The following is a 26376-nucleotide window of genomic DNA, read 5'->3' as shown; positions in this document are numbered from 1 at the left end:
TTTTACTTGGTCTGATAATTATCCTGGTATATATTCTTGTTTTATTTCCCACATTCAGGAAGGGATGATCATGTGACCTAGTTCTGGTCAATTAGACGTAAGTTGAGGCTTTCTAGTAAAGTTTTGCTTCCTCAGTATGCCTAACCCCTTTTTCTTTTCCCTTTTTTCTTTCTTCCTGTCTAAAATGCTGCTGAGAGGCTGGAGGTGGAGTAAGTATCATATGATCACAAGACAAGCATGAGCATACAAGTCACAAGCCAAGGATAGCCAAGTGAGTGGGCACCCAGGGCCAGAGCACTGATGACACTATGTAGCTACAAGATCAGCCCAACTACTAACCTCGGCAGCATTCATTTTATTTGGGAAAAAAAAAACAACAATTTGGTTCTATTCCATAAAAACTAAACATAATCCTTGTAAGGCCGATAGCCTTGCTAAGAGCCGGATGAACAACACCCACCCCTCTCTATGCCTGATAACAGCTTATCAGGCAGAACACATTACTCAGCATCTGGCTCCTCCATGCGGGCTCCCCTCACCCACTTCTGCATTCTGCCCCCAGGTCTACATTCAGCACTAGACTATGCATTCTCAGCACCAAGCTATGCATTTGAACCTCAGCACTGAACTGTGCACTCTCAGCACTAAACTATACAGCTGAACCCACAAAAATTGAAGAAATCCCGCCAAGCCTTACCCAATGGCAGCCCACCCCATGCATCCTAGGCCAGCCCCCCTCTAACCCCCTAAAACCCCCTGCCCTGAGAAGTCAAGCTCGACTTCTCTGGCCCCCTTTCCTTAGGACCACAGAACCTCGCCCGGGAGATAAATAAATTGGCATCTGATTGTTCTTATACTGGCCTCAGTTTCCTCATTTTAAACTCAGCAGTAACCATTACAATCCTAACTGAAATACACCTAGGAAAACTAATAACAATAATAATAATAACTCATTAAAATGGAGTAATCAAAGGGAGAGAGGCAATGTAAAGTTATAGTTACAAAAGTTACTACTACAAAAAAACTAGTTTTAGATGTTCAAATTATCAGAAGGAAAACACAAAGCAAAGCAACACAAACATTGAACATCATGTAGAAGCTATTTAAGAAGTACCGAAGACAGAAAAATCACATCAAATAAGACAGAACTGAGACCAAACATATCTGTGATGTCAATGAATTGTCATACAAAACCATTAAAAGCAAGCTTCTCAGAAACACCACAAAGCAGAATCAAATTATATGCTGAACGCAAGAGATTCATTTGGAACAAAACAACCCTGAAAGTTGATACTAATTCTTCCAAAATTGAACTTACAAATTTAAAGCAACTGCACTCAATAGATTAATAAACTTTCATTTTAGAACTTGAAAAGTTGGCTTTAAAGTTCATTTTTTGCAAAGTAAATAACAATAAAGAGATACTTGTCCTTTCACACAGCAAAGCTTAGCATAATGGGTCAGCTATCCTAGTTATAGTCTCCGTAAAACTAACAGCTTACTGTTTGTCCAGAGCTTGTTCTGTGCCAGGCACTGCCCCAAGTACATTACACTTATTATCTCATTTAATCCTCACAACGCTGTTAAGGAGCAAATAATTATCCCTATTTGACAGATGACAAAATTGGGATTGAAGAGGACTGCATCACTGTCTGAAGTCCCCTGGCTAGTCAGTGATGGCTCAGAATCGACCCAGAACCTCTTTTTTCAGAGCTGGTGCTCTGGTCTAACTTTCCATTTCTAGCAAATGGAAAACAAATCATACTACAGAACATTATTACGGCATACTCCCTTGATTTTTTTAATTTGAATGTATGTATGTCTATATACAATTTCTCTCCCTCACCTTCTCCCACTCTTCCTCCCTCCTTCCTCTTATAATAGTTGGTTGTCCAAATGCTTGCATGCTCTGGAAGGAGATACACTAAACTTACAGGGTTTACTTTTGCGGAGTAGAATTGGTGGAGGAGAGGAAAGGGAGGAAATTTCATGTTTTACTTCATTTACTTATGATTGTTTGACTATTACCTGCATGTTTTTCTTTAGTAATTAAAAAATAAGGATAAAAAGTAAGCCAAATTAAAAGTAATGAAAATATCAAAGGACAGCAGCATATCTTTGTTATCTCAGCTGTGGCTTTTTGAAAACGTGATACTAGAAATAGTTGTTGAGCTTGTTTGGCTTCGTGTAGAACATTTTCAAACTGAAATTAAGCACTATTACAATAAAAATTTCCCTAATACATTACTTTATAAACAGGATATTTCTTATTTCAAGATGATTTTCCTTTTTTTTTCTTTTTTGACACAGTGTTTTGCTCCATTGACCAGGCTGAAAGGCAGTGGTATGATCACGGCTCACTGCAGCCTCAACCTCCCAGGCAGGCTCCAGTGATTCTCCCACCTCAGCCTCCTGAATAGCTGGGACTACAGGTGTGTTCCACCAGGCCCGGTTAATTTTTGTATTTTTTGTACAGGTGGGGTTTCACTATGTTTCCCAGGCTGATCTCAACTTTCTGGGCTCAAGTGATCTGTCCACCTTGGCCTCCCAAAGTGCTGGGATTACAGGTATGTGCCACTGCACCCAGCCCAATTTTTGTTTAAGTAAGGTCACACGCTTATATACATAGAGTTTTAAAACTACTGATAGTTTTAATTGCATGACGGAAATCAACTGCTGCTTCCTTAGCAGAATACTCATCTCTCACAAGTGAGAGATGATATGAAAATGCTATTAAAAAATGTTTACCATTGCCAGGCATGGCAGCTCATGCGTCTAATCCCAGAACTTTGGAAGACCCAGGTGGGAGGATTGGTTGATTCCAGGAGTTCGAGACTAGCCCAGGCAATATAGCAAGATCTTGTCTCCACCAAAAATTAAAAAATAAAAATAAAAATTAGCCAGGTGCTGTGGCACATGCTTATAGTCCCAGTTACTGGGAGGCTGAGGCAGTAGGATTGCTTCAGTCCAGGAGCTTGAGATTGCAGTGAGCTATGATGGTGCCTCTGCATTCCAGCCTGGGTGATAGAGTAAAACTCTGTCTTTAAAAAAAAAAAAAGTTTATTATTACTTTATCCTGTGGGTCAACTATTCTAGGGATAATACATTTTCTGAAGAATTCTGAGGTATTTTAGAGATCTTGATAATACATTCTTCCTTCCTCTCCAACTCTTGGTTAGCTTGCCCATCCCATTTACTCACAAAGCACTCTGTACTTCCACCTTCACAAAACTTAACCATACAAGTCTAATAATGACTTCCCTGGCTCACCTATCTGCAAAATCAACATCTCCATCCCCACCCATTTAACAGAGCCTGGCATATAGGAAGTTGACAAAAGTCTGTTGATATGAATGAATGGATGCTTTTAAGGTCTATGTGGAAAGAATACATAGAGATGCTTTTCTTATGGTAGCCAACTTATTACCTCAAAAAGAACAGGATTTTAAATAGTTAGTGGCAAGTGAGTAAATCATGGCTTGAAAAGTTATCTGTAGAAAGACATGCATTCCTTCAGTAATTTCTATGTTACTAAAATCTGAAATCTAGTGAAACCTGACATTTAATAAAACTAAAAACAATGTAATTTATATAGGTGACAGGACACACCAAAAATCCTGCCCTGATGCAGAAGACTGTGGACACTGGATCTTCCACACTCTTGTGATAGGAGACAATTTCTATCTGAATAGAAGACAAACTAGTACTAATAGTAAACTAATTTAATGAATATAAAATTATCTTGAGAAAATATGCATCACTGTCTGAAGTCCCCTGGCTAGTCAGTGATGGCTCAGAGTCGACCCAGAACCTCTTTCTTCAGAGCTGGTGCTCTGGTCTAACTTGGTTATGCATTTATCAGTTGTTTCATAATTTCCAGATAAATTCTGATACAATCATAGTTGAAAACATACACATATATATATTTAAAAAAATTTTTAATGCTGTATATTAGAAAACATGGGAATGTAAAATGCAAAACATGGAAATGTATATTAGGAAAAATGGTGCCACTAAATGTGAAAGACAGGATGGCAGTTCCTCAAAATACTGAAAATAGATTAACCATATGATCTAGCATTCCATTCCTGGGTATGCACCCAAAAGATCTGAAAGCGGACGCTTGAAATTTATTTGCATGCTAATGTTCATGGCAACATTATTCATAATAGCCAAAAAGTGGAAATACCCCCAGATGTCCATCGATGGATGAATGGAGAAACAAAATGTGGTATGGGCCAAATGCAGTGGCTCACTACTGTAATCCCAGCACTCTAGGAGACCACGGTGGGTGGATCACCAGGTCAGGAGTTCAAGACCAGCCAAAACGATGAAACCCCATCTCTACTAAAAAATACAAAAATTAGCTGGGTGTGGTGGTGGCATGCCTGTAGTCCCAGCTACTCAGGAGGCTGAGGCAGGAGAATCACTGGCACCTAGGAGGTGGAGGTTGCAGTGACCGAGATCACACTACTGGACTCCAGTCTCAGTGACAGAGCGAGACTTTGTCTCAAAAAAAAAATGTGGTATGAACACACCACATTCAGGAGTATAATTCAGGATTAACAAAAAAAGACATTCTGACACATGCTATAACATGGATGAACCTTGAGAACATTATAATAAGTGAACTAAATCACAAAAGGACAAATATTATATGATTCCATTTATCTGAAGTACCTAGAATGAACAAATTCATAGAGATAGAAAGTATAATGGTAGTTACCAGAGGTCGTGAAGAGGGAGAAATGGGGGTTATTGTCCAATGGGTACCAAGTTTCAGTTTGAGATGATGACAAAGTTCTGGAGATGGGCAGTGGTAACAGCTGAACAACAGTATAATTGTACTTAATGCTACAGAAATACTGAACTGTACACTTAAAAAGGGCTAAAATGGTAAATTTTATGTTATGTATATTTTACTACTGTAAAAAAATGAATAAGCATTTATTTTGTAAAAAACAAGTCTGTACTTATTTCTCTATTTTAAAAACCTCCAATCTATTCAACTGACATGGACATCCCCCAAAAAGGAAAGAGTAGAAAAAAAGACATCATTAAGTTTAAAGGCAAACTCTAGAATCTGCAGCCCACAAAACAGATGGTCAGTGACTATGTACACAAGGAATTGTCCTTTATGCCAAAGCAATGAGGAAAAAGTAAGCTTGAAAAAATAAAATCCAACTTTCATTTAAGCAGAAAAATATTTTCAGAAATCTGATTTACAAGTAAAATATGATGCTTATCATTACCTATAAACTACAGTTTTCACTAAAGAAAAGGGGATAACATTACAAAGCATTAAGAAGTAACTCTTACCAAGTCAGAACCACACCACTGGCCAAAGCACATGATCACAAACCGCTAAATACTGGGCAAAGAACAAAACCCCGAGCATGGGAGAGGCTGAAAGCACACTGAAAAACACTTCGAGTTAAAGATGAGTGGAAGAAGCTGATGTGGAAGCCAGGGATACTAATGGCGGGTGTTATTTTCCAGAAAGGTCCTGAGTAAGAGGCCATTGTTCTGTGTAAGTAAAGTGGATTCTGTTTGTTTTCTGCTCTGCTATCAGAAAGAAGACAGGAAACAGGTGTGTATGGGAATGAGTAAAGCAGAGAATGAGCAGGCTCTGGGCAGGTATGCCAGATTCCAAATGTTCTCTCTAAACTACTACATGTGGAGAGGGAGGGAGGAAAAATGCCATGTAAGCCAGGGGGCAAAATCAATTATTTCATATTATTTAAAGGGGTGAAAGGGACAGAAAAGCTAACCTATTTTGAATTCCTGCTTCGTGCTAAGAGGCAAGGTGGTGCTGTATGTGGATTTTTCTCATTTAAACTTCACAGCCACTCTATGGCATTGTATTCTATCAGTTCTATTGATATACTACTAAACTCCTGCTATGGAAACTGAGGCACACACATACAAGTCGGGTAAGCCTGCCTAAAGCCACACTATTAGTAAGTTACAGTCAGAAGGCAGACCTTGGGTCTGAGTCCAATGCTCAGGACTTAATCACTGAGCTACACTGCCTCAATTCCACACAGACAGGAGAAAATAAGTTAGGAACAAAAATGGAAACGCTAGAAAGAAAATATGCTATGGTGTGTGCCAAAATAAACTACAAAACATTTACTTCTAAGATGAAATCTTGAAATAGTAGCAAAAAACGAGTCAACTAACAGGGAGGAGCTGAGAAAGCATTAGAACAAGGGAATTAGATACTTAGATTAAGGGCATTTTTGAGTCATGTCTTCTCAGGGTGCTTTCATTACCTCCCCACCTTTTGGGGCAGATATTTATCAGAACATCAGACACAGTCATTTTCAAGTGGATGGATAAAACTGTGTGGCTAAAAGTTATTTTATGCACTTTGAATTTATACACACCTCTAGCTTTGCAGCAAGACCTGAGGTTGTGCCCCAGTTCAGTTACTTTCTATGGGTGGGAACTTGAGTCTCACCCTGTTTTCTTTTCTGTTTTCGTTTTTGGAGACAAAGTCTTGCTCTGTCACCCAGGCTGGAGCGCAGTGGTGCAATCTTAGCTTGCTGCAACCTCCACCTCCTGGGCTCAAGCAATTCTCATGCCTCAGCCTCCCAATTAGCTGGGATTACAGAAGTGGGCTACCAAGCACAGCTAATTGTTTTGTATTTTAGTAGAGACGGGGGTTTTGCCATGTTAGCCAGTCTGGTCTCGGACTCCTGGCCTCAAGTGATCTGCCTGCCTTGGCCTCCCAAAGTGCTGGGATTACAGTTGTGAGCCATCACACCTGTCTTCGAGTTGCTTTTTAAACTAATAAGGAAATGAAACAGATACAGAGGCTAGAATACATGCCTTGCGGGATTTTTGTGAAGCAGAAATGAGAAGTGCCTAGCATGAGACCTATCATTAAAAGGTCTCTCCAAACCCACTCACCATTCATCAAATAAACAGACATCTCTTCTAAGAAGAATTTTTTTATGTATGTATTTTATTGCATTTTAGGTTTGGGGGTACATGTGAAGAACATGCAGGATTGTTGCATAGGTACATACATAGCAATGTGGTTTGCTGCCTTCCTCCCCATCACCTGTATCTGGCATTTCTCCCCATGTTATCCTTCCCCAACTCCCCACTCCCCCGCTGTCCCTTCCCTAGTTCCCCTTCAACAGACCTCAGTGTGTGATGCTCCCCTCTCTGTGTCCATGTTCACATATCATTAAATTTTCCACATAACTGAAGCTTAGCCCTAGAGTCCTTTCTAAAGCTAGAAGGAAAAAGAGCTCCCAGAAAAGGCATGAGACAGTCTTCCTATGAATAAAGTTAATTGATTATAAGATATATATATATATATATATGTAATAAATTTTACTTTTTTCTGTTTATCTGTGCTCTGGACAACTGGGGTAAACAGAGAAAGTGATAACATTTAAATCAAGATATTCAGCGTTAGAGCAAAATTCTCCATCTAATGAAAATATGTGGGCTGCTCCTTTTTTTTCTTTTTTAATAATCAAGTGCAGTGGTGAGGGGGGTAAAGAGTAGAACAAGAGTTTGATCTGCAAGTGACTGTGAACAATGAACTGAGATAACGCACTACCTTCAGACCAGCCAGGATGCTTTAAATCACAGTTATCACACAATTGTCATTGGATATAAAAAATACTAAAAATGTATAATAGCATAGTACCCCCAGGAGCCCTAGATTAAAGTGGGATGATTACAAGCAGGGTAGACAGAAAGAAGGCTCTGAAATACAGCAGAACATGAAGATGATAAAAATTAATGCTGCAGAGACATTATCTATTGACATAAGATGTTAAAAACATAATAAATGAAGAATACAGTGTTGTACTGCTTTGTGGGTGAACAAGCTTTTATTTTTTAAAATCATATAGGCATTTATCTAACCTATATAAATAGAAAAAACTATGGGCAGATAAACACAAAATATTAAGAATATTACTAAATGGAATTTTAAAAAATGTTTCCTAATACCCATTTTCTGATTTTTTTTATACAAGGAAGGTTTAAAAAAATACTGACATGAGTGCAAAAAGCAGAGATAGATTAAGTTTTCATAAATATATTACTTGTGATCAATAGAATATTGTCAGACTTAAAGCAGAAGTCAACACAATACGAGGCAGCAATTTAATAGAGTGCAAATCTAATCAGAAAAAGCTTTCAAAATTCTGCTGAGAAAGAGAATAACATTTTTTTTGAAGCACATGATATTGGCTTGGAGGAGAAAGAAACAGCTTTTTGTTATTTTTTGCTGTGTTAGATCACGCTGAGTTTTTACTGCAAGAAACCTATGAAAAGTACCCTTTACTAATAGCAGTCAGGTAAGTCCTCACAGATGGAATTTATTTCACTTTTGTTCTCACTAATTCGTGAACATTGCTTAGGAAACCCCAAGCTGATGGAGCATTAAGTGCTTTCAGATAATGAGATACTTAGTAATCCAATTAAAATATCTGTTTAAAGAGGAAAGTGAGCATAGGGCTTCCATTAATTTGTTTTTAGAATGATGGCTTAATCTCAAAAAGTAACAAATGCTCAAATCTAAATAAACAAGGTAAACAATTATTGATGCAATACAAAGTAACAACCAGAATTGTGTGCTGCAAAAACACTGTATTGCATTTAATAACTCAATTTGTGCCCCAGAGAATTAGATTACTTTTCTACATACTTAAAATGCTTCAGCATTTGTACTTACGTTTACATATTATCCTTAAACAAATATTTAGGTAAGTTCTCAGTGATCTGCTGTTTTCATTTCCTGGAATTTGAATGGCCTGATCAGGTAACCAGGGATGCTTTTGTCATTACACATAAGGGCAAGGTGTGTTTGACCATTTCCTAACTTTTCTAAGTGAGGCAATGCAGAGGAAACACCTTGGAGTCCAACACACCTGGGTTCTCCCCTCAGCTCAGCTGTGTAATTCTCAGTAATTATCCCACTAGGCTTCTGCAGTGTCATATATACACTAGATCTTAGCCAAAAGGCCAAGGAGTGATACATTGTCATGTATAATATGGGGGTTTTCTTTTTTCTTTTTTTTCTTTTTTCCCTCCTTCCCTCCCTCCCTTCCTCCCTCCCTCCCTCCCTTCCTTCCTTCCTTCTTTCCTCCCTCCCTCCCTCCCTCCCTCCGTTTCTTTCTTTTTTTTTTTCTGAGACAGGGTATTGCTCTGCTTCCCAGGCTGGAGTACAATGGCATAATCACGGTTCACTGCAGCCTCAACTTCCCTGGGCTCAGCTAATTCTCCCACCTCAGCTCCTTTGACTCCACTGCTGGAACTACAGGTATGCACCACCACGCCCGGCTAATATTTTGTTTCTTGGTATTTTTTGTAGAGACAGGGTTTCACCATGTTGCCCAGGCTAAAATGGGGGTTTTCATGTGGAGTTACAAGGATTAATTAAATGAATGTACATAAGTCATTCAGCACACTGTCTGAGGGCAGTGCTTCAAAAAAGTAATACCTACTTGGGTTCAAATTCTGGCCCTACTTACCACTTATTAGCTATGTGAACTTGAATAAGTTAAACTTCTCTCTCAGTTTCCCCAAGTGCAAAATGGAGATAATAGGGTACCCACCTCAGTAGGATTGTTGCTCAGTGCCTAAGCTGTGCTTGACACAGTGTTACGTGAGTGTTAGTTTGAACCATCCAGTCAGTGACGTGGGCCTGAGCAAGATCCACTGATGCTGCCTGCTAATCAGTCCTGATCCTATTTTCCTCCATCACAGCACTGTCTTCAGAACGACCTTCTATTTCTCTACACATAACTCTGCATCTAACATCTATAAGATCAAACGAAATGCCTGAAACACAGTAGCCTTTCCATAAATGTTTCTTAGAAGAAACACTGAATAAAGTACTACTCTTCCACCAACTCATTCTCTATATTTATCTCTTTCAGATGGTGTCTGGAGCAACTCCCCCAACCTGCTAGTCATGGCTAAATGCTCTCCACAATATACACTTAATAGATGGTAATCAATCATGTATGTAAGGCTAAATATTAAAAAATAATAATAAATTTCAGTAACTTAAAACTAAACAAATCCTCATTTCACACCTTGTATCAAGATGGCTATTTTTCACCAGGTGTGGAGGCTCACACCTGTAATCCCAGTCCTTTGGGAGGCCAAGGTAGGCAGATCGCTTGAGGTCAGGAGTTTGAGACCAGACTGGCCAATACAGTGAAACCCTGTCTCTACTAAAAATACAAGAATTAGCCGGGTGTGGTGGCAGGCACCTGTAGTCCCAGCTACTTGGAAGGCTGAGGCAGGAGAATCATCTGAACCCAGGAGGTGGAGGTTGCAGTGACCCGAGATTGTGCCACTGTACTCCAGCCTGAGAGAGCTAGACTCTATCTCAAAGAAAAGGCAGAGAGGAGGCTATTTTCCATAATTTCTTACCAAAGTAGGATTCGGGGTTTTCAAAGTAATGGTATATTAAATAGAATATCATTGGTTATATAATATAAAGTGTTTAACTATAAAAAGCTTTAATATGACTTATAGCTCCCAGTCTTCTTATAGTTATTATTTTATAAGTCAGAGATTAAGTCTTGTGTAGTCTGTATTATTTCCTAATTATACATTTTGCATTTGTTAAAATTAACTTGCAGTCTGTGAATACACATGAATGAGAAGAGCAAGCTAAGAAAAAATTAGCTGTTCTGAGTAAAACCAGCTGCTTTGAAATGGTAAATTTCACCAATTTTTTTTACTGACACTAGAAAAAGGCATGCTTTATTTTTAAAGGAAAAGTAAATGTTAAGAATAGAAGTTATATATAATTTAAGAATCTACTGTTCTTTAAAATACAAAGAACTAAGAACTTTTAACTTTGGTACAAGTTGGCAGTTTAATTTATCTGATCTATAAAATGTTTTATGCCTAGAAAACAATATGAAATTTCTCCCAAGGGACTTTCATATTATTCTAAAGTAGTGTTGTATATGGCACGCCCCTGAGTCTCGGGTGCTCAAATCATAAACTATGCTCACAGAAACAAGTTCCCTCACAATTAAATTTTTATTACCAGCTTGGACTTCTATCCCAAATCTCAGAATTGTACATCGACCTGACTACTTAGCATTTCTACTTCGATGTCTAGTGGCCACTTCAAACGTAGCATGTTAACACTGAGCCCCTGATAGTGTCCCGCACCTGCTCCTCCTGCTGGCTATATCCCATGTCTCATCCGTCAGTAAAGTATGTCCAGCATCCATCTATCTTCAAAGCATATCCAGAATCTGTTTATCTTCAAAGTACATACAGAAGCCACCTATCTTCAAAGTAAATAGATAATCCAACTATCTTCAAAGTATAACCAGAATCCATCTATCTTCAAAGTATATCTAGAATCTGACTACTTCTCACCACCTCTACTGCCATCATCCAGGTCCAAGTCACCATCACCTCTCTCACCTGGATTATCACATAGCTTCTTAGCCAAATGGTCTCCATTCCTCTGCCCCTACATCCCCTTCAGTTTATTCTTAAAAGAGCAGCCAAAGTAATTCTGTTAATATGTTAAATCACATCATACCATTCATCTGCTCAAACTCTCCAATGGCACCCCAGCTTGGAAAAATGTCGTCTTTCTATCAGCCTTCCTGGCCTTCCTGACCCTGATCCACCCACAGCTCTAACCAGATCACCTTCTGTTCTCTTCACACACTCTGCCCTAGCCTTACTGGCCACCTCCTTGCTCCTCTGAACACACCAGGCAAGCTCCCATCAACAGGCGTCTGCATCTGCTGTTCCCTTTGCCTGGAAGTCTCTCCTCCCAGCTGTCTGCATTGTTCACTGACTTCAAGTCTTTCTTCAAATCACACCTTCTCCATGAGGCCTTCCCTGGCTGTTCTATATAAGACCCCCAACTATACCTCCCAACACTCCCTCTCTCCAAGTTGTGCTTTTTCTCCACAGCATTTATCAACATCTAATACACTATATACTTTGCTAATTTTTACTGTCTCCCCCAACTAGAATTAAAACTCCATGAAGGCATGCATTTTTGTCTCTCTTCCTTACTATTTTACCTGTCAAGCCAAGAATAGTGCTCAGAATATTATAGGCACCCAATAGATGTTTGTCAAATAAATGAACTTCTCCAAAATTTAATATTATCTGATATGATACTATGTTTAGGCTGATTGATATTAATTAAGTACAACAGACAGAAGTCCCAGAATTATCATCAAATTAGTAGAACACTTTGGGAGGGATAACAAATTGCTCATTCATTCATTATACCAGTCACTGGAAAAACAGAAATGAACAAGTAGATATGATATCTGTCCTTATGGAGCTTGCAGTCAAAGTGAAGGTGTCCACTCCCCTGCCCCATAACCATAACCAAAAGGTGCCTGTGAGTAAGGCCAAGGTCAGTTGGCACCCAGTTCTCCAAGCTAGCAACATGTGAATTATCCTCAATTCTTTCTTCTCCCTCACCTTCCAAAACCATTACCCAATTTGTCATGAAGACCTCTTGAGTCTACCTGAGGAATGTTCCAAATGCAGTCCAACTCTCTACCTCCACTATCATTTCAATTCCCCATCCTCCATTATCTGCCATCTGAGAACTGCAGCATTCTCCAAACTGGCATCTTACCACAGGCTCTCACATTCCGGTCTGTCTTATACACCTTAGCTGGAGTTACCTTCCCTGAAACAAACACTATTCCCTTTCTTAAACATTTCTTGGTCGGGTGTGGTGGTTCATACCTGTAATCCCAGCACTTTGGGAGGCTGAGGTGGGCAAATCATGAGGTCAAGAGATAGAGACCACCCTGGCCAAAATGGTCAAACCTCTACTAAAAATACAAAAATCAGTCAGGCGTGGTGGTACACGCCTGTAGTCCCAGCTACTCAGGAGGCTGAGGCAGGAGAGTCACTTAATCCTAGGAGGTGGAGGTTGCAGTGTAGGAGGTGGAGGTTGCAGTGAGTCAAGATTGCACCACTGCATTCCAGCCTGGTGATAGAGCAAGACTCCGTCTCAAAAAAACAACATTTCTTCAATAGCTTCCCATTGCCTACAAAAGGATATACAAAGTCCTGCAGTCTGATTCCAAACATACCTTGAGAGGTACAAACACAACTTTGGTTTCTGGCTTTGTCTTCTTTTGAGGTTTTTATTTTTGGTTTTGTGTTTGTTTGTTTGTTTTGCCAGATACCATCCCCTGCCCAGCTGCTTGGCAAATACCCATTAGTCCATTATTCAATATTCAACTAAAATGTTACCTCTTCTGTGAAGCTCTCTCCTATTCCCTACACAAGAGCACTTTTCTCTCCTCTAAGCTTCCATAGCATTTGATATACTTCTGTCATAGCACTGAAAACATAATCTGTTATTGTTGGTATAGCTTCCTCGTTCACTACTGAAAGGACCATGACTTAGTAATTTTTGGATACTCTATGCTTAGTAGAGGGCCCACAACAGAAATGCACTCAATAAATAACTTGAATAACTGAATGAAAAGTATTGTCAGAAAGAGCTTTTTTACATGGCCCTGAAATGGGTTCCCTGGCATAGCTTCTATCTGATACTGGTTCTGCTTGAGATCACAGAGAACATAACCTACTCTTGTTCACATGGATGGCTTCTAATTTGAAAGCAGCCATCAAGTCCTTCTGGGTCTTTCTTTTCCCAGACAAGCATGAGTAGGTCTTTCAGCTTTTCTCACATATCACAACCTCACATCTGTTTACCACCTGGACATGCTTCTTCTGAACACATCCTAGAAACTTTACATCCCTTTAGAATGCTGGCACCTAAAACTAAGTGAATATCATTTCCTTTGTTGCAGTCACTACTCTTCAATTAATCTAACCTAAAAGAGAATTAATATTTGGGGGTTTACACTAACTGTTGTTTCATATTGCACTTACTATAGACTGACAATATTTAAAATAAGATTTATTTGCTTTCATTATGAGTATAATGCTCATTCATATTTTTGTAAGCTGAAAATAGGAAGAAAAACAAATCTCATGAACCAAACACATTTAAACCACTGCATGTGTTTTGGTAAATTAATATTTTAATGCACAAGGGGGTTTTGTTTTACATTCCTCCAACCATATGATATAGTCACAATTTACACATATTGCACACATAATATTTTTGAGTATTTCTAGTTGACAGTAACTGCCATTTTTACCCATTAACCATATGCTATTCTAACAACAATACTGCAAGTGTTATTTGTGATTTAGAGAAGAGCATACTGAAGCTTCGGAAAATTAAGTGACTTGCTCAAGGCCATGTGTTATTTTTCCCTCAGTTTATCAGTAAGGAATGTAAAAGAGCACATCAATATAGAGTGTATAGTTTGCTGAATTTGGACGTGTGGATAGACCTATGTAGAGATCAATATATGAAATATTTCCATCACACTGGAGGGTTCTCTTCTGCTCATTCCCAGTTAATTCTCCCACAGGGGTAACCACTATTCTGCCGTCTATGACTATCAGTCACCAACCAGTTTGCTTGCTCTTGCATCAAATCAGTGGAATCATTTAGTATGTACTCTTCTGGTCTATCTTTCTTTGTTCAACATAATGTTAGTGAGAATCATTCATGTTGCGTGTGTCACTAATTGGTTATTTCGTTATTACCACACAGTACTCTACATAAGAATATACCACATTATATTAGCTATTATAGTTTTATAATGACATCATGGTATAATTATACTAATTATTACATTAGATTATACCAGAGTTAAGCCATTCTCCTGTTTATGAACATTTGAGATATTTTCAGTTTTGGTTTAGTTTGAATGAAGCTATTCTGAACAACCTTTTAAAAGTCTCTTGTTAGACATGAATCCTTCTCCTGAGTACACACCTAGTTCAACTGCTAGGTTACAGGATAGGTATAGAGTTAGCCTGAGGAGATACTGCCAATTTTCCAAAGTGGCTGAAGTGATTTACATGTTTCTCTGTAATGTGGAAAAGTTCCAGTTGCTTCATATCCACACTGATACTTTTTTCAAAGGTTCATTCTGAATCCTCACCAATATTTGATTTTTGTCAGTCTTTAAAATTTTAGCCATTCTGATAAGTGTGTAATATTATCTCATTGTAGTTTTAACTCCCATTTTCTTGACGTGTAATAATGTTAACTTTTTAAATGTTTATTGATCATTTGATTATCTTCTTTTCAAAGTGCCTTTTTCTTTTTTAAACTGGACTGTTTGTCTTTTTTATTTTTCTTTTGGTAGTTCTTTATATGTTCTAGCTAAGAGTCCTTTGTCAAATTTTATATTATATAGGACTCATGATAATAAACAATAAAAATCTTTTCCCAGACTGTGGCTCACATTCATTGTTAATGGCTACGTATTATTCAATTAGATCTAATGACTGTTAAGTTATTCTCTTACTGCTGGATATTTAGACTATTTTTTTTCCTTCTTTTTGCATTCCTAGGCAGGCATGAGTGGACTATTTCTAATTTTTGCCTTAATTAAACAATGATGACCAAAATTTAAAGCTCCATTTCTATCTACAATGTTTCCTTCATCTACACTTACAGAAGTCAAATTACTGAAGTAACGTATATGACCATTTGGTATCGATGCAGACAAAACCAAACTGCTTCAGAAAAATTCTATCAATTGATATTGGTGCCCAATAATGCATCAGAATGCCAGCTCGCCATGTCCTCACCAACTCTGGCTTTCCCCCCTATTCTTTATCAGTCTGATAGGAAAAAAATTTGTATTTCATTGTTTTAATATTTAGCTCAGTAATTCCTAGTAAAATTGAAATTATTTTTGTTTAGCCATTTATATTCCCATTTTCATAAATTGTCTTCATTTTGTGTATGCATTTATCAAGGGCTTTTTAGAGTTTTTCTCATTCACTCAGGTATTATGCTTTTCTTTTCATATAATACTCGATTACATTTTTATTTTTATATTTACTGCAATCATTTCCCAAGATGCAATGTTCTCTGTGCTTTTCAAATTTTTATGTAGCTGAATCTGTGATTACACCCAAGCTTAGAAATATCTTTTCCTTATAATACTCCCTATAAATATAAGTATTTCCCTATAAATATTCACATCAAATTATATTCTTAAAGTTTAAAAAAAATTAACTCTTTAATGCCTCAGCAACCTTTTTGGGGTACTATTAATATACTGGACTCATCTCTAACTCTTATCTTTTTCCAAATTAATAATCAGCTATGGCAATGTCATTTATCAAATAAACATTCTTTTCCTCTTTGGATTTTGGATTTATGATGCATAACTTATCATTTATTAAATTTTTAGACAAGAAATAGTCTGCTTCTGGGCTCTTTTCAGTTCCATCGATTTGGTCTGTCTTTTCCTACATCATCATCATATTGTTCCATTCTTGTAGCCTTGTAATTCTTTCATTTGACCAATATTTACTAAGCACCTACATCATGTTAGATTGTAGGGATAAAATAGGGAAGAAGACATACCTAGAAACTAATTTTATGGTGCTTGCAGGCTAGTGAGAAGATGGAGACCAGTAAACAGACAGATGGGAAAAGCATAGGGAAAAGCTCAGGCTGGAGAAGTATTAAGCACGAGATCACACAGGATATTAAACCTTCAAAATGAGTTTGCACTTTACCCTGAGAGCAAGGTAAGCCACTGAAGGGCTTCATCGGGGGCAAAGTGTTCAGATAGTTATCTTAGAAAGATCACTTTATCTATAAGAAAATAAAAATAATTTACTAGAGGAAGTCAGCAGTTCAGCCAAGGAGCCCACTTAGGGGACTTTGAGGAACATTAAGGACTGACTTGATACTCCTCTTCAAACTTTTCTATGCTACTTTTACGTATTTTTTTTTCCACATAAAATTTGAAATTGTTTAGTCAATTTCCCTCCTATACACTCACCTCTAATCCAATTGTGATGTTATTTGGAAGTACATTAAATGCTTAATTTATGAAGAATTACAACTTGATTACATATAATTTCCCTAAGATTTTTAAACAACTGCAGTTAAGCCATGTCTTCTTCTACCATATATTTTTGCAAGAATAATATAAGTTGTTAGCAAAACAGAAAACAGAAGAAAAACAGGCAGAGTAGGAACACCTTAATAATTTCTCTCAAAGTATAGGAAATGCCAAAAACTAATGGAAAGCAAAAGCAAAAAGGACTAAGTCTAAGCCAAGAAGGCAGACTAAGCTGTTGGAAATAACTATATGGACAATTTGTTAATTCAGTATTAAACAGAGGTATACCTCAGTCCCAACGAAGAAAGAACCTTATTTTTCCAAGAGCCAAGAAGTGAATAAAGAAAAAACTTCAACCTGAATTCAAAACAAGCTGAAGCCTTACCAAAAAAATTACAAGCTATAGTAGCAGGGCCTAAGAACCAAAGGAGTGGAAAAAACTGTGGCAGACAATTTAAGTGCTTTTAAATTGGGCCAGACTTTTGGGACGCTGAGGAGGGTAGATTATGAGGTCAGGAGTTCAAGACCAGCTTGGTCAACATGGTAAAACCCTGTCTCTACTAAAAATACAAAAATTAGCTGGGCGTGGTGGTTGGTGCCTTTAACCCCAGCTACTTGGGAGGCTGAGGCAGGAGAATTGTTTGTATACTGCAAAGGCTGCAGTGCGCCGAAATTGCACCATTGCAATACAGCCTGGGTGACAGGGCAAGACTCTGTTTAAAAAAAAAAAAAAAAAATTGGCCCAGACCAAGTGAGGAGTAATTGTGTATGGCTTTACTTAATCAGTTTGAGTTTGGATTCTCTCACACCACAGTGAAGTGAAGCTGTGAACCTGGGAACACTGTGAGCTAGGATATGGACAGCAAATTGAAGGGAAGGGGCAATTTCAGAGAAAGGCAGAGAATGAAGGAAAGCATGGGGAAGGAGGGTCACCCTACAGGAAGAGATTAATGTACCTTCAGTACAAACAAGACAGGACATATAATTCTGTAAGTGGACAACATAGAGATACTGCTCATATTTTTAGGCCTGTATTAACTCTCGGGATTTTTCATACATTTTTTCCACAGGGGATTTGTTATTCTGAAAATGGGTTGAGTCTTATTTTGCAACATGAATAGTGAGATATTTAATTCAAGGCAAAATTTGAGAAACTGAAGATTTGATGGTCTGACAAAACTATTAGATAGATAATGCCAAAAAGACATCGTTCTTATGTACTTTCCTTTCTAGGGTTGCCATTCAGAGCTGTCTCCTTTTAGAAAGAAAGAATATTTACACATAAGATCTTGTTTCAATTATAATTTTCTTGTTAATCTTTTATGTGGGCAGAGCATAATTCCTTCATTCAGGAGATGTTTACTTCACTGGAGGCACTACAGCTATAAAGATGAAAAGATAGATGTAGTTCTTATCCTCTTGGGGTTTATGTGCAATGGATTCTATAGATAAATAATTAGATAATTATAGCACAGGGCTCAGGGTGTTATTGGAGCACACAGGAGAGGCATCTGGGGAGTTCAGGAAGCAGCTTGGAGAAAGTGCGATCTAAAGGAAGGTTGCATGAGTATCTCATGGACCTAAGGGTTAGGAGCAAGATACAACTAGAACCGATTCTGGAACAGAGCTTTTCCCCTATGTGGGTGTGGTTACAGGTCTGACCTCTCAGAACACTGCAGAGTACAGCTTTCTAACCTATGTTCAGATTACAAGTGTGTCTGCCAGCCATAAGCACAGCCTTATCCATCTCCTTCAATGGGCAGTATTGTTACTACCATTTGCTATGTGGATCATGACATAAAAAAAGATAGGAATCACTGATTGTAAAGAACCAAGGAAATGTATGACCTCTTGGCTATAATTCATTCTTATTCTCTCCCTCTCTTACTCTCATCTGTCTTTCCCCTCATTCTTCTCTACTGTTTTCTACTCTTCAATCCTCAGAACTTGACTCCCAACAATTCCAAAACATACACATTCTGAATTTCAGCCACCAAAGGAGAGAGAAAGATGACTTCATTTCAAATATAAAGTCCTGGTGAAGAATTGTGATTGGTGCAGCTTGAGTCAGGTGCCCATCCTTGAACAAATCAGCAGTGACCAAAAGGTAGAAATATCTTGTGCAGATGGTTCATAACTTATGATGGTTTCAGTGTTTTTTTTTTTTGACTTCACAATGGTGCAAAAGTGATACACATTCAGTAAAGAACTATACAACCATTCTGTTTTTCATTTTCAGTATGGTATTCAATAAATTACAGGAGATATTTAACACTTTATTATAAAATAGGCTTTGTATTAGATGATTTTGCCCAACTGCAGGCTAATGCAAATGTTCTACACGTTTAAGGTAGGCTAAGCTGAGCTATGATATTTGCTAGGTTACGTGTATTAAATGCATTTTTGACTCACAGTAGTTTCAACTTACAATGGGTTTATCAGGCTGTAGCCCCACTGTAGGCCAGGCACAGTGGTTCACACCTATAATCCCAGAACTTTGGGAAACCTAGGCAGGCAGATCACTTGAGCTCAAGAGTTCAAGACCAGCCTGGGCAACATGGTAAAATCCCATCTCTACAAAAAAATAGAAAAAATTAGCCGGACATGTTTGCATGCTATAGGCCCAGCTACTCAGGAAGCTGAGGTGAGAGAATCACCTGAGCCTGGGGAGGTCAAGGCTACAGTGAGCTATGATTGTGCCACTGCACTCCACTGTACTCCAGTCTGGGTGACAGAGTGAGACCCTGTCTCAAAAAAAAAAGACACACAACCCCTTTGTAAGTCAAGAAGTATCTGCATTTAAATTATAGCTCCCAGAGTTACCATTTGACTGGATTGGAGAAAGGGGCACTAGGTCAGATAAAATAATAGGGGTCTACTACAAAGTTTGGATGCTGAAGGGAAGGAGCTGGGAGACAGGACAAGGATGAAGATTCAAAAGAGAAAAAAGGTAATTTGAGAGATCAATGTCCCTGTAAGGGTGGAAAAAGATAGGATCCATAATAGAGAAGGATAAGCCCCACATCTCCTATTGCAACAGAAAGGAAGGAGGAAAGAATGGATAAAGACATGTTCTTTCAGATGCGCCAGAGAAAGCGGGAGTTCAGGTCTGCAGGGCATTTCTCTGGGAAGCAGGAAGGTGATGCAGGAGAGAGGAAGTAGGCTAGTAATGGAAGATTAGTGAAAAGGCTAAGAAAGAGACATTATGCAAAATGTGTGTGTGTGTGTGTGTGTGTGTGTGAGAGAGAGAGAGAGAGCGCGCAAGAGCAAGAGAGCGAAAGTGAGTCAAGCACGGGAGGAAATGTCCATAAATTAGAAGATCTGAGTGAGGTTAACAACTATAAATTTATTTATATCCATCTGTGGAGTAGTATCATTTTCTCCAGCAAGTCTTGGCAGCCCCAATATTGGATCTTGCAGGGACAAATTAAGAAGAGCCATTTGATAGGTCCAGGACTGGGAAAAACCCCAGGTGAGGGTCCCTGAAGAACAGCAGAACAAGGTAGTTTAAGGCTGTGAAGACAGGAATACAATGGAACTTGAACAGATAGTTGTGGGTCTGAAGGAAGCAGCAGCAGTAAAAGAACAATAAAATAGAATGGCATTCTGAGAGATAACCAAGAACACGGCGGATGTGAAGCATAAGTTACTGCAAGGTTTCTGAGGCAGTTAATCCCAGCAATGCTCCAGTGGACAGGGGTCACTTAGGGCTCTTAGGAGTTGGCTGTACACTGGGTTAATAGATTTTTTTCTTGATCAGAAATATGCAGTTATTCTTCAAAGTATTTATATTTAGATACTTTATACACTTTAAGGGGTACCTCTTTCTCTCTGTCTCTTTCTCTCTCTCTCTCCTCTACTCCCCATCTGATCCTATAAAATGCTTGCATTCTTTCTCAGCAAAGGTAATCCACCCCAACCAGACAGAGCTATGTGCCATTTCCAAGATGTTCTTAGCATCTAAGCTTTCATTCAAGGTGTCTTATATATCTTCTCCCCACTCTCATTTAGAATGTGCTTCCACATTCTATGTGCTCAGACTTCAAAATCTCACCAAATTCAACATCCAGGTAAGTATTCAGTTTCTTCTAGGAAGGTCTCCAAGATTCTACCCAACCGAAATCACGATTTCTTTCAATACACAAGTTTTTCTTATTCAACATAGTTATACTGTCATTTGTTTTATTTCTATTTCTCTTTAAGGACAGGAATTCTTCTTAAATTCAAGTTTTAAGCCAAAATATGTTTGCGTGTAGTTGAAGCCTAAGAAAGACTCTTGACTTAAAGTACACAGCTAGCCAAACATGCAGACAACCATCTTTTTATTCTAAAGCTAACATACCACACTGAGTACTGAGTATCCATAAAGAACAAACTCCTGTGACTAAGGAGAAAATGGAGAAGTGTGCTTATATAAAATGTATTCAGAGCTGCACAATAACCTGCCAAATTAGTAATGGAATGTCAAATGAATCAAATGGAATGCTCAGCGCTGACTATGAGCCTTATGTTCATTAGTCACTAAATCATCATTTTTTCTATGTGCTTTGCTAAGAAAATCCAAAGTCACCAAGCTTTATTTTCCCCTATCTTAAGAGGAATAGAAGAGATGGAAATAAAGGAGGCAAGAATGGCTTATGGATCCAGTTGAAACAGAACTGAAGGAAAGGCAGTGGGTTTCATCAGGGTTCTACAGGCAAGGTGTAGGATCTGTAATTTCCTATGGACATATACACAAACTCATTCAGCCACATTCCAATCTAGGATTAACATGAAGAAAATCTATCAAAGCTTTTTTCCCCTCCAAATGAATATAGCAACACCCATTCTGGAGAAATCTCATTCTTGGTTGAAATAACACCACTTTTCTACATGGTGATCTAGCAAAAATATAAAAATGATTAATCTGCATATATTTTGACTTCTTATTTTACTTCTAGGAATCTATATCAAGAAAAAAAGAAATATATTATATATATACACACACACATATATATATACACACCCATATATATATACACACACACACAAGGTTATTTATCAGCCCAATAACCTTATTAGCAAAAACCTAATAGCAGCTCACCAGTAAATTGGTTAAATATTCTATTATGTGTAACACAACAAGTAACATAAAATAAATACATGAAAACATATGCTGATAAGTGACACAAGCAGGTTTAAGAACAGTACGAGGCTGGGAGCAGTGTCTCATGACTATAATCCCAGCACTTTGGGAGGCTGAGGCAGGAGGATCATTTGAGGCCAGGAATTCAAGACCAGCCTGGGCAACATAGCAAGACTATGTCTCTACAAAACATTTTTTTTAAAAATTAGCTGGGCATGGTGGCACATGTCTATAGTCTCAGTTACTACAGAGGCTAAGGCAGGAGGATCACCTAAGCCCAGGAACTTGAGGCTACAGTGAGCTATGATCACGTCACTGCATTTCAGTCTGTGTGACAGGGCAAGACCCTATCTTTTTAAAAAAACAAAAAAAGTATAGTGTAACATAGTTTTATAAAAATAAATTTTAAAGTGATATTGATATGCATGTACCACATAATAATGTCAAAAGGGGTATGAATTCTGGGAGACTTTCTTTATAAATTTTGTGTTTATGTAACACTTGGGTTACAAATTTTGTATCACTTCATATTATATTCATAATTAGGAATGTATAGATATTTTAAAGTAGATGTATATCTACTGACATGTAAAAATGTAAACAATACACTTTTTAAATGAAAAATGCAGGTCAAAGCAACATATTCATGTTTCTAAAAAGTTACACACATATCAAAAAAAAAAATCTAGACGTCTACACCAAAATATTGTCAATGGTTATTCTCAGTGGTGAGATTTTTTGTGTGATTTTTACTTTTCTCTTTGTAATTTTCTATTTTTACTCCCTTTAAAAAAAATAAAGACCACGTATTTTTATAAATAAGGTTTTCACTTAAAAACTTCATCTTCAATTTTCACTATTAAACCTTTTTAAGAACTAATAAGGTTCAACAATACTGACTTTAATTTTGCTTCCTCTCCTTATTCACTCAATGGCCTCTAGGTTTATTCCTGCTTAAAGAAAGAATCAGCAGTAGAACAGGAGAAGTAATAGGACTGAGATCAACAAAAAGTGGTTTGCTTTCAGCTTTGCTATGAAAATAAGAGTGCCGTAATATTGATAATGTCATTTTACATTTTCAATTGATGACTTCCAAAGAGGTTTTATAACTACAATCATATTTGGTTCTCAAGTCTATAAAGAAGGCAGGGAGTATTCTCCCTTAGAAGACAAGCAGTCTCACTTAGAGAAGGTAGAGGGATGTATCCAGGTTACTGAAATGGGGAGTGACAGCATTTTCCTGCACAGTCTAATACAATAGCCACAAGCCACATGTAGCTATTAAACTTAAACTTAAGTTAGTTAAAAGGAAATAAAATTTAAAAACTTCAGTTCCTCAGTTGTACTGGCCACATTTCAAGTGCTCAATTGCCACAGGTGGCTTGTGGCTACTGCTTTGGGTAGTACAGTACAGAGTATTTCCATCATCCCAGAATGGATGCGATTCCCACTCCAAGAACATTTTCCTCTCATGTGGTGGCTTTCTACACCCTTGCTTTGCCTTCTTGAAGGAAAGGACAATATTATTTGAGCATCTTACTCTACATGGTATGAGCTTCTGAAATACTGTAGGGAAAAAGAAAAAAAAAACCTGCTGAATTCAGAATACAAAGGTGGCTAGGGTAGCCAGAGTGGCGAGTAGTGGGAAAAGGCACAAGGGGAGCCTGCAGCGTGATAGAGTGAACTCTGAGGGTCACCTTCCTAGCACCTATTCACCCTCTTCTTCCTTTTAATAGGACTAAGACTTTTTTTTTTTTTTTTTTTGAGATGAAGTCTCGCTCTTGTCCGCCAGGCTGGAGTGCAATGGTGCAATCTCTACTCACTGCAACCTCCACCTCCCAGATTCAGCTATTCCTGCCTCAGTCTCCTGAGTAGCTGAGATTACAAGCGATCCACCCACCTTGGCCATCCAAAGTGCTGGGATTACAGGCATGAGCTACCACGCCTGGCCAGGACTAGATTTTATTTTGGTATCTACCCCTACCCAACATGGGCTTTGATCCACAGAGTTCAGGAACAGGCCTGTAGTGCAATTTGGGCTTTGTCACACAAGACAAAAAGTTAGCTGATAGAGTAACACCTTTTGAACCTTTGGTCTTGGCCTCTGAAGGGCCAAACAGCAGAATACCTACTTCAACATTATCTCAGGAATTAACTAAGAAGTGCATGTGTATCATGTGATCAAATACAGGACTATTAATAGTTATATCTCATCAGCATAACAGAGTCCACAATATGGACAAAACATGCCACTCTGTTTTACTAATATGTGTAGTATTTCTATTAGCTTTACTAATATGTGTACAGGTGAGTATCTAGGTATATTTTGAGGTTAAAAATCTAATTTTGTGCTTTGTGTTTTGAAATATACCATCTGAAATAGAAATACAGTCTTGCAAAAGTAAATTACAATAATAAATAAAAAGAGAAGCAGACTGATAATACAAATATTAAGAAAGCACATTACCTAGGTAGACTTTGTGGAGAATATTATTCCTTTTGTAGCCAAACATTTACAAAAATTTAAATAATCAAGACAGTTCAGGCACAGGAGTGTTAGCTGATGCCTGTAATCCCAGAACTTTGGGAGGCCAAGGCAGGAAGACTGCTTGAGGCCAGGAGTTTGAGACCAGCCTGGGCAACATAGTAAGACCATGCCTCTATGAAAAATTTAAAAATTAGTGTAGTGGTCCATACCTAAAATTCCAGCTTCTCAGGAGGTTGAGGTAAAAAGACTGCTTGAGCCCAGGAGATTGAGGCTGCAGTAAGCTATGATCATGCCACTGAACTCCAGCCTGGGGGACAGAATGAGACTCTGTCTCAAGCAAACAAACAAACAAATAAGTAAATAAAACAGAATAGGGAGTTCAGATGATAGCGTAATTCTCCTCTTTATAGAATTTATAGAATCATAACATTAAACAAAACAAACATTTAAAAACTATACCTGAATTTAGTAATTTAATTCCATGTAGGCCATGAGTCTTTTAAGAAAAATCCTAATTTGAAAATTCTTTACATGTGGGATGAATGAGTTAGAAGCAGAATGTCAACTCTGCCAAATTTTATAGGACAGAACATCAGTACCAAAAACCATCATGCAATTTTCGACAGAACAAACATGGTGAAGGTTACGAGTGATTTTGGAATCACAAGCATATATATGCTGCTTTGTTCACATAATTCAGAGAACAATCATAGCCCAGAGGAAAGAAACCAAATCACTGACCCCAAGCAGAAAGATGGTGGCCACCTGCCATTTTTTCTCAGCTAAAGACAAACTAAAGACCTGGAACCAACCCAAATGCCCATCGATGATAGACTGGACTGGGAAAATGTGGCACATATACACCATGGAATATTATGCAGCAATCAAAAATGATGAGTTCGTGTCCTTTGTAGGGACATGGATGAATCTGGAGAACATCATTCTAAGCAAACTGACACAAGAATAGAAAATGAAATACCGCATATTCTCACTCATAGGCGGGTAATGAAAAATGAGAACACATGGACACAGGGAAGGGAGTACTACACACTGGGGTCTATTGCGGGGAATAGGGGAGGATCAGCGGGGGGGGGGAGCTGGGGAGGGATAGCCTGGGGAGAAATGCCAAATGTGGGTGAAGGGGAGGAAGGCAGCAAAACACACTGCCATGTGTGTACCTATGCAACTATCTTGCATGTTCTGCACATGTACCCCAAAACCTAAAATGCATTAAAAAAGACAAACTGCAGGACATATTTTGGAACTTTGCAACTGTCTTATCAGGAACTCACAAAAATGTCCCAATGGGATAGAATAGTTATTATTATTATTTTGAGATCGGGTCTCACTCTGTCACTGAGGCTGGAGTACAGTGGCGCAATCGCGGCTCACTGCCATCTCCTCCTCCTGGGGTTCAAGGGATTCTTGTGCTTCAGTCTCCCAAGTAGCTGGGATTTCAGGCATACACCACCATGCCTGGCTGATTTTTGTGTTTTTAGTAGAGACAGGGTTTCGCTATGTTGCCCAGTCTGGTCTTGAACTCCTGGGCTCAAGTGATCCACCTACCCTAGCCTCCAAAAGTGCTGGGATTACAGTTATGAGCCACCAAGCCTGGCCAGAATAGTTATTATTAATACATGTTAATAAGATGACGCAAACCAAAGAAAGCTTAATACTGTCCTCGGCACACAACAGCACCTACACAGCAGAATAAGAACTAATGATTGTTTATACAAAAATTAATTCACTGCTGAAAAAGGCACTAACTGAGAAGCCATAAAGTGCAAGTATTTCCTACAGGGTACCTG

The 26376-nt window shown here is 38.3% G+C and overlaps 1 protein-coding gene and 1 long non-coding RNA gene across 11 annotated transcripts in view; one reads left to right on the top strand and one right to left on the bottom strand.

Annotated features, from left to right (window-relative positions):
* MYO1D (myosin ID) overlaps window positions 1-26376 on the bottom strand; it is a 386402-nt gene that overhangs the window by 332151 nt on the left and 27875 nt on the right. The gene's annotated exons all lie outside the window — the stretch shown is intronic.
* LOC128932135 (uncharacterized) lies at window positions 5393-10008 on the top strand. Its single transcript, XR_008481596.2, has 3 exons — window positions 5393-5530; window positions 9169-9292; window positions 9912-10008. It is a non-coding gene; the product is annotated as an uncharacterized LOC128932135 (long non-coding RNA).

Source organism: Callithrix jacchus, chromosome 5, assembly GCF_049354715.1.
Source record: "Callithrix jacchus isolate 240 chromosome 5, calJac240_pri, whole genome shotgun sequence".
NCBI classification, from domain to species: Eukaryota; Metazoa; Chordata; class Mammalia; order Primates; family Cebidae; genus Callithrix; species Callithrix jacchus.
Note: the sequence above shows the minus strand (reverse complement) of the source record. Positions and strands in the feature narration are given on the sequence as shown.